The 6,624-nt window shown below is 52.4% G+C and overlaps 1 protein-coding gene across 3 annotated transcripts in view; it reads left to right on the top strand.

Moving 5' to 3' along the window:
- Positions 1-1,799: 1,799 nt before the first annotated feature.
- The window catches only part of PACSIN1 (protein kinase C and casein kinase substrate in neurons 1), a 48,204-nt gene continuing 43,379 nt past the window's right edge, over positions 1,800-6,624 (top strand). The window contains exon 1 of one of the 3 annotated variants that reach the window (XM_038749588.1): positions 1,800-1,927. The gene's annotated coding sequence lies outside the window, so the exon portion shown is untranslated. The remainder of the gene's footprint in view (positions 1,928-6,624) is intronic. The other 2 variants (XM_038749585.1, XM_038749587.1) reach the window with 2 other exon arrangements.

Raw genomic sequence — 6,624 nt, 5'->3', positions numbered from 1 at the left:
GAAGGAAGAGGCCTGGGGTGGTGCAGGGCATTCTTTCATTCATTTATTCAATCGTATTTATTGAGCGCTTACTGTGTGCACAGCACTGTACTAAGCGCTTGGGAAGTACAAGTTGGCAACATATAGAGACGGTCCCTACCCAACAGCGGGCTCACAGTCTAGAAGGGGGAGACAGACAACAAGACAAAACATATTAACCAAATAAACTAAGTAGAATAAATATGCACAAGTAAAATAAATAAGTAAATAGAGTAATAAATCCGTACAAACATATAGACATATAAACAGGTGCTGTGGGGAAGGGAAGGAGGTAAGACGGGGTGGGGGGGGGGGTGATGGAGAGGGGGACGAGCACTGTATTAAGCGCTTGGGAAGTCCAAGTTGGCAACATAGAGAGACCCAACAGTGGGCTGCCAGTCAAGAAGCCCAAGGAGGAGGAGGAGGAGGAGGAGGAAAGGGAGGGAGAGAATTTGGGATGCTGGTTAGGAGAGGGAAGAGGCCTGGGGTGGTGCAGGGCATTCTTTCATTCATTTATTCAATCGTATTTATTGAGCACTTACTGTGTGCACAGCACTGTACTAAGCGCTTGGGAAGTACAAGTCGGCAACATCTAGAGACGGTCCCTACCCAACAGCGGGCTCACAGGCTAGAAGGGGGAGACAGACAACAAGACAAAACATATGAACAAAATAAACTAAGTAGAATAAATATGCACAAGTAAAATAAATAAGTAAATAGAGTAATAAATCCGTACAAACATATAGACATATAAACAGGTGCTGTGGGGAAGGGAAGGAGGTAAGACGGGGTGGGGGGGGGGGGATGGAGAGGGGGACGAGCACTGTACTAAGCGCTTGGGAAGTCCAAGTTGGCAACATAGAGAGACCCAACAGTGGGCTGCCAGTCAAGAAGCGCAAGGAGGAGGAGGAGGAGGTGGGGGGAGGAGGAGGAGGAAAGGGAGGGAGAGAATTTGGGATGCTGGTTAGGAGAGGGAAGAGGCCTGGGGTGGTGCAGGGCATTCATTCATTCATTCAATCGTATTTATTGAGCGCTTACTGTGTGCACAGCACTGTACTAAGCGCTTGGGAAGTACAAGTCGGCAACATCTAGAGACGGTCCCTACCCAACAGCGGGCTCACAGTCTAGAAGGGGGAGACAGAGAACGAAACCAAACATATGAACAAAATAAAATAAGTAGAATAAATATACACAAGTAAAATAAATAAGTAAATAGAGTAATAAATCCGTACAAACATATAGACATATAAACAGGTGCTGTGGGGAAGGGAAGGAGGTAAGACGGGGGGGGGGGGAATGGAGAGGGGGACGAGCACTGTACTAAGCGCTTGGGAAGTCCAAGTTGGCAACATAGAGAGACCCAACAGTGGGCTGCCAGTCAAGAAGCCCAAGGAGGAGGAGGAGGAGGAGGAGGAGGAGATGGGGGGAGGAGGAGGAGGAGGGGGAAAGGGAGGGAGAGAATTTGGGATGCTGGTTAGGAGAGGGAAGAGGCCTGGGGTGGCGCAGGGCAGGATGCGGGGGGTCGAAAGAGGGGTCAGCGGGGGAGCGGGGGGGACTCTCCGCCCCCTTGGGCGCGTCAGGCCCAGCCTGGGCCCGCATTGGTGGCTAAAAATAAAATCTGCTCTGATCCGGGCCGCCCCCCCCCTCCCCTGTCCTCCAGCCCTCCCTCCGAGGACCCGGGAGCCAAGGAGGACCAGCCGGGACCCGCCGGAGGCCGGCTCGGGGGAGGGACACCTGCCCCCCATCCCCCCCCCTCCCCCACCCGGGCAGGGGGCAGAGAAAGGAGAGGGACCCCCCCCCCCCAAAAAAAACCCACAGCCCCCCTGGGACGCGGCCTCAACCGCTCCTGGACGGGGCCAGGGAAGGGGACGGACCTGCCACCCCCTGCAAGACTCCCTGCCGGAGGTGGGTGAGTGTCTGGGGCTCTGTCTGGGTCTGGGGGTCTGTGTGTGTCTGTGTGAGTGTGTGTCTGTGTGTTTCTCTATGTGTCTATGTGTGTGTGTGACTGTCTGTGTGCTTATGTGTGTGTCTGTGTGTTTCTGTATGTGTCTATGTGTGTGTCTGGGGCTGTGCTTGTCCGTGTGAGTGTCTGTGTATTTCTGTATGTGTCTGTGTGTGTGTCTGGGTCTGTGTGTGTCCGTGTGAGTGCCTGTGTGTTTCTGTATGTGTTTATGTGTGTGTCTGTGCGTGTCCGTGTGTCTGTGTGTTTCTGTATGTGTCTATGTGTGGGTCTGGGTCTGTGCGTGTCCGTGTGAGTGTCTGTTTGTTTCTGTATGTGTTTATGTGTGTGTCTGTGTCTGTGTCCGTGTGAGTGTCTGTGTGTTTCTGTATGTGTTTATGTGTGTGTCTGTGTGTGTCCGTGTGAGTGTCTGTGTGTTTCTGTATGTGTTTATGTGTGTGTCTGTGTCCGTGTGAGTGTCTGTGTGTTTCTGTATGTGTTTATGTGTGTGTCTGTGCCTGTGTGTGTGTCTGTGTGTCTTGTGTCTGTGTGTCTTCGTGCCTGTGTGAGTGTGTGTCTGTGTGAGTATCTGTGTGTGTGTGTGTGTGTGTATTTGGGGAGGGGGCTACTGCACCCAAAGCTGGGGAGCCCGGGCTGCCGTTGGGAACCCCCTTCCCCCCACCTCCATCGGGGCAGCAAGGACACCTGGGTTCCCCCACTCTGCGGTCACCCGGGAGGCAGAGATCAATCAATCAATCAATCGTGTTTATTGAGCGCTTACGGTGTGCAGAGCACTGTACTAAGCGCTTGGGAAGTACAAGTTGGCAACATATAGAGACAGTCCCTACCCAACAGTGGGGAGATGTGCGAGGTGGGCCCCGGGGGTCGTTTAAAGCAGCCCGCCCCCTCCCCATCCGTGATGGACCACCGAGGTGGGGGATTGGGCCGGGTGGGCCTCTGGCAAGTGCCAGGGGCGACCGCCACTCCTGTCGTGACATTGACCCGGCACCCAAGGGGTGGAGGGCAAAGCGGGCACTCGGGGGGCACTGGGGTCACTCACCAGGAGGGAGCAAGGGGCTCTAAGCACCTCTTTCCCTCCTCCCCCTGTGCGTGTCCCTCACATCCCCCCTAATCCTGTAGGATCACCACATGCCCCAGTCCTCTCTCCCACCAAGATGATGGTGCTGGTATTTGTTAAGCGCTTACTATGTGCCAAGCATTGTTCCAAGCGCTGGGGTAGTTACAAGGTAATCAGGTTGGCCCACTTGGGGCTCACAGTCTTAATCTCCATTTTACAGAGGAGGTAAGTGAGGCACGGAGAAGCGAAGTGACTTGCCCAAAGTCACACAGCTGTTAAGTGGCGGGGCTGGGATTATCACAGCCAGCTCTGGGATGCTGGACGGGAGCAGACGGGGGAGGCAGTAGGAGGACCCAGGAGCAGGGGACTCTGTTTCGGGCATAATCATAATAATTGTGCTATTTGTTAAGCGCTTACTGTGTGCCAGGCACTGTACTAAGCGCTGAGGGGGATACCAGCGGTTTGGACGCAGTCCCTGTCCCACCTGGGGCTCCCAGTCTCAAGCCCCATTTTACCGATGAGGGAACTGGGGCACGGAGAAGTGAAGTGACTTGCCCAAAGTCACATTCCAGACAAGTGGTGGGGCGGGGATTCGAACCCATGACCTTCTGACTCCCAGGCCCGTGGTCTATTTGGGCAGGGCCCTGCAGAAGAGGGAGGACTGGGGCTACTACCTTCAGGAGGACAGTTGGGCTGATATGGAAGGTGCAGGCTCAGGGAGTTGTTAAGTCATTCAATGGTATTTACTGAGCGCTTACTGTGGGCAGAGCACTGTACTAAGCACTTGGGAGAGAACAAAATAACAGAGTCAGTAGACATGTTCCCTGCCCACAATGAGCTTACAGTCTAGAGAAGCAGCGTGGCTTAGTGGAAAGAGCATGGCCTTGGGAGTCAGAGGACCGGGGCTCCGATCCCGCCTCCTCCATTTAATAATAATAATTATGGCATTTATTAGGTGCTTACTATGTGCAAAGCGCTGTTCTAAGCGCTGGGGAGGTTACAAGGTGATCAGATTGTCCCATTTGTCTGCTGTGTGACCTTGGGCAAGTCACTTAACTTCTCTCTGCCTCAATGATCTCATCAGTAAAATGTGGATTAAGACTGTGTGCCGTTCATATTAACGCCCGTCTTTCATATTAATGTCTATCTCCCCCATTAGATTGTAAGCTTATTATGGGAAGGGGACAAGTCTGCTAGTTCTGTTGCCTTGCATTTATTCTTCCAGTGGTTAGTACAGTGCTCTGCACATAGTAAGCACTAAATAAATTAACAAAAATACAATAGAGGGAGAGCAGGTTAATATACCAGTCAGAATCTTGTGTTTGGGCCAGGGAGGAGAAACTGAAGGTCATGGTTGAAAGAGCAGTTTCGGAGGGGAATTTTAGGCCCAGAGTGCAGGGTGCTGGGAATGGGAAGAGGCTGAAATTAAAGAACCCGGAAGTCTAAGCGGGAGGGGACTTGGCAGAGAGGTTAAGGCGGAGTGGGCAGAATGGAGCAATTTGAAGGAGAAGGAAATTCTTGGATTTGGTGACCCATCTGTGAAAACCCGAGGCAGCAAAGGTGGCCCTGAAGTTTGGGGTGCAGGTCTGCCCACGTTAATGGGGACTCCAGGGAGGGCGGGGACTGGAGTCATCCTGGAGGCAGTGGGCGAGTCTGGACTAGAAGAGCTAGGTCAGGCATAGACGAAGAGTCTGGGGTCATTTGTACTGGTTCTAGTGTTAGAAGATCAGATAAACTCCCATGAGAGAGGTAAGGAGGCCCCCGGCCTTGGGAAAAATCACACTGAGCAGAGAGAAGAGAAGGGGAGGAGGTGGTTGTGTATCTTCCCCGATGGACAGATTAAAAACTGAGAGGAGACCTAAATTGTGCCAGTGCCATGAAAACCAAGGCTAGAAAAGGGTACCCGGGAGGGTTGAACGCTGAAGGTGGAGGAGGTTGGGAGTAGGTGCCCCTCCCTGCCATGAGGAAATCATGATTGACCTCCAGCAAGGATGATGTCTGCAGAGTGGTAAGGAAAGACGTCAGGCTAGGGAAGATCAGGGAGAGAGCGGAATCAATCCATCAGTTAATCAGGGGTATTTATGGAGCGCTTATTGGGTGCCGAGCACTGTACTAAATGCTTGGGAGAGTAGATGATAACAGAGGTGGTAGTCACGTTCCCTGCCCACAATGAACTTGCAGTCTAGCTGAAGAAGACGGCAGGGACTTCATGATGGGTGAGTTTAGATTTAGGTAGGAGGGGGGAGGTGGGGGCCAGGGGTGGTCTCTTGGGCCCCCAGGGTGAAGCACCATGGGTGTTACCCCACAGCAGGGAGTCTCCCTGATACCTCGCCTCTCCCATCTCAGGTTATAGACCTCGATCGAATCAATCAATCATATTTATTGAGTGCTTACTCTGTGCTAATGAATTGAATACTCAGGTGACTGCCCCTGGCCTGTCCGTGCCCCGGACCAGAACGTACCCGGGCAGGAGGGCCTAGTGTCCAGTCTAGGGCTAGGTGCACATGCCCAGTGCCAAGGTGAGAGTGTCAGGTGCCAAACCTGGCTGAGGAGTGGAAGTGTGATTGTCTCTCACCCCTTAACTGCCTCTCTGGGTGCCCCAAGATAACAACTTCTCACCAGGGTTTTGGGATGCCCAACACAAGCAACCAGTCTCTGCCTCTCCACCACCTCCGCCTCCTGTCCTTTCCACCTCCAGCCCAAGACATCCAGGTCATCAGCAGGGAAACTGTATGGCTGAGCAGGGCTGGTCTCTCCTTAACCTTAACCTCAGGAAACGATTTCTGGCACTTCTTTGGCGCTTTTTTTAAATGATACTTGCTAAGCGCTTACTACGTGTCAGGCATTGTACTAAGCACTAGGGTAGATACAACCTAATCAGGTTGGACACAGTCCATGTCCCACGTGGGGCTCACGTTCTTAATCCCCATTTTACAGGTGAGGGAATTGAGGCACAGAAAAGTGAAGTGACTTGCCCAAGGTCACCCAGCAGACAAGTGGTGGAGCTGGGATTAGAATCCAGGTCCTTCACACTCCCAGGCCCATGCTGTATCCACTAAGCCATGCTGGGAAACTGCAAATCAATCAATCAATCGTATTTATTGAGAAGGCTCTGGGGCTATCAGTCAGAAAGAGGATGGAGAGAGATCATTCATTCATCCATCCATTCAATCGTTTTTATTGAGCACTTTCTGTGTGCAAAGCACTGAAAGAGGATGGAGAGAGATCATTCATTCATGCATCCATTCAATCATTTTTATTGAGCACTCACTGTGTGCAAAGCACTGTACTAAGCACTTGAGAGAGTACAATAGAACAACAAACAGGCACATTCCTACCCACAACAAGCTCACAGTCCCTGTGGGTCTCCCTGGGGGAGTAGGCTGGAAGAGCCCTCCTTTCTCCTGCTGCCTGACCCCTCTCGCCTGCTTCTCCTCAACATGTTATCCAACCTAGGCTTCACGGACTCTGTCCCCTCCTGGTTCTCCTCATCTCTCTGGCTGTTCATTCTCAGTCTCCTTCGCGGGCTCCTCTTCCCCCTCCTCAAGGGTCAGTTCTTGATCCCCTTCTATTCTCCATCTATACTCAC

Source organism: Tachyglossus aculeatus, chromosome 7, assembly GCF_015852505.1.
Source record: "Tachyglossus aculeatus isolate mTacAcu1 chromosome 7, mTacAcu1.pri, whole genome shotgun sequence".
NCBI classification, from domain to species: Eukaryota; Metazoa; Chordata; class Mammalia; order Monotremata; family Tachyglossidae; genus Tachyglossus; species Tachyglossus aculeatus.
The sequence above is the reverse complement of the archived record's forward strand: the minus strand, read 5'-3'. Positions and strand labels throughout refer to the sequence as shown.